Raw genomic sequence first — 2,878 nt, forward strand, 5'->3', positions numbered from 1 at the left:
GACAAAATCGCAAACAGATCACCACCATTTGTCCTTAACTTCGACGAAATATGTGACTTTCTCGAAAACACATCAAACGCAAAACATCCGAAATAACCTCAAAAAACTATTCGAACGGAACAGCCGAATTAATTCAGATCCTTAATTTTGTTCACGCTTATACCCACAATTCAAAATTAAAAAATAATATAACTCGATTAAGAAAGAAACTAAGCCCCAATAATTTCTCTTCCACAGAAGAGACCGATGAAACACATTCTCAGTCAGAACTCGAAAATGTCTAATCTCACCCCTATATATTACAGTTGAATATCAATGGGTTCTACACCCATTTAGAACAATTAAAACTTCTAATAAACGAAACATGCCCTAAGATCTTATGTCTTCAAGAAACCCATTTTAAGCAATACAATATTAATCTTCAAAACTACCAATGTTTTCCAAAAAATAGAATAGCACAACAGGCAAGTGGCGGAGTAGCCATCCTTGTAAGAACAGACCTAGAAGCTAAGCCAATCACATTAAGAGTGTCCTCAATTTCAAAAAGAAAGAAGATCCCATAGAATCACAGACGATGACCTCAAGACAATCCTCACCAAAAAAGTTTCATCAGTGTTAACATATTTAAAAGACATCAAATTGTATAATATTAAATTAAATTGTATTATATATTTAATGTAATATTTGTATTGTCATATCCACTAATAACCCTGCGCGGTTGATGTGGTTTTGTGTTTTAAATAAAAAAAAAAAAATTTACTTGCTCAATGTAAATAATATTAAAACATTATAATTTTTGGTAGACTGATAATTTTGAATTTGTTGTTTTCTTCCCCGCTCTCTCTTCTTTTTTTAAGTAAGAGATTACTTTGGCACTTGGTAGTGAGATGTTTGTGGTCACTAAAAAGTGGTCAGTGTAACACATCGATGGAAGACAGTTTTAGTTCTCATTAGAGCAGGTTTGTAACTTGGTACCTTGGTTCCGCTTAATACTTCTGGTAGACGTACTTCGTATATGAAAAGGTCTCGTATAAGGTCTCCTTTGAGAACTTATTGAAAGCTTACTTCATTAACTAGTGTCTGCTAACACTGAGTGAATTTAATATCTTCGTGAGCTTTCTTTAGATAAACTAACATGTATATGTCCTGATGTGCTCTAATGTTGGTCTGTAACATGAATCACGATGTTGCGATATAGTCCAGGGCGCATCTGTTTTGAGATGGACGTTGAGAGGTGACTAAAATTTTTTTGCAGAAATTGCTTGGAAATAAATCAAATAATAATATTTGAGTTATCCTCCCTCTCAAAAAGGTCCGGAACATTGTTTAAATAATCAAAATGTCAAAAAATTAAGGAAAAATTCGGTTTTTTTTTCGTTTTTTGATTATAACTGTAAAAGTATTCATTTTCGAGAAAAGTTTTACTGACATAAAAGTTGCGTAATTAAATTTCCTACAATATGGAATTGGTAAAAAATTTAAAATAGTCACCCTTGTTGCAAAATAGCAATAATTGCGAAAAAACAATACAAAAACAAGTATTGGCATTTTACGTTTTTCAACCATTTATGCTACACTTAGGACCTCTATATTTTTCCCCCAGAAAATCCTTATGATACAGTAAAACAACACTGTAAATTTAGTTAAGATCGGTTCATAAGATTTTGCAAAATAAATTTTGCAATCCAGCTTTCGCAAAAAAAATTCATTTGTTCAAAATGTTACAGGACTGAAAATAAAGCAGATACCAAGTTGAATTTTTTTTTGCTTATAGAAGTGTACTTTACCTTTCATTTGCAATTTGCAAAATTAAAATCGATTAATTAACACGGCGTCAGGAAATTTTTTAAATAAACATTAATTTTTGGTGCTACGCGCAGGACAGCGGTGTTCGATTTACACAAGTTGATTTCCACCTAAATTTCTTCTAATGTTTATCTAATATATTATTTTCTTACTCTATATTTTGTGGTATTTTAATATTTTAATTCCACAAAAACCAAACTAATTTTATTATTGTTTGTGAAATATTGTTTAAACAATTGCATATGTTTAAAAATAATAAATTTTTATTCTCTAAGTTAAAATATATAAACAATAAAGTTTTTGCTAATAAAAGTGTTATTTCAAAGGATAGAGTATGTGTTGTTATTTTGCAATAAACAAATTTATTTATTTATACCGAAATTTAATAAAAATTAAAATGTATGAATCATTATCAAAGGTCATTGGAATGCCCAATAAGAGCAAACTATCCGCTCTCCTGCGCGTAGCACCAATAATGAATGTTTATTTAAAAAAATTCCTGACGCCGTGGTAGTCAATCGATTTTAATTTTCCAAATTGTAAATGAAAGGTACAGTAAACTTCTATATGCAAAAAAATGTCAACTTGTTATCTGCTTTATTTTCAGTCCTGTAACATTTTGAAAAAATGAATTTTTTTTGCGCAAGCTGGATTGCAAAATTTATTTTGCAAAATCTGTTAAACCGATCTTAATGAAATTTACAGTATTATTTTACTGTATCATAAAGTTTTTCTGGGTGAAATATAAATGTCCTAAATGAAGCATAAATGGATGAAAAACGTAAAATGGGAATACTTGTTTTTGTATGTTTTTTTTTCGCAATTATTGCTATTTTGCAACAAGGGTGACTATTTTTTAAATTCTTGACTAATTCTATATTGTAGGAAATTTAATTATGCAACTTTTATGTCAGTAAAACTTTTCTCGAAAATGAATACTTTATAAGTTATAATCAAAAAACAAGAAAAAAAATCGAATTTTTCCTTCATTTTTTGACATTTTGATTATTTAAACAATGTTCCGGACCTTTTTGAGAGGGAGGATAACTCAATTATTATTATTTGAGTTATT

Source organism: Diabrotica virgifera, chromosome 4 (genome assembly GCF_917563875.1).
Source record: "Diabrotica virgifera virgifera chromosome 4, PGI_DIABVI_V3a".
Lineage (NCBI taxonomy): Eukaryota > Metazoa > Arthropoda > Insecta > Coleoptera > Chrysomelidae > Diabrotica > Diabrotica virgifera.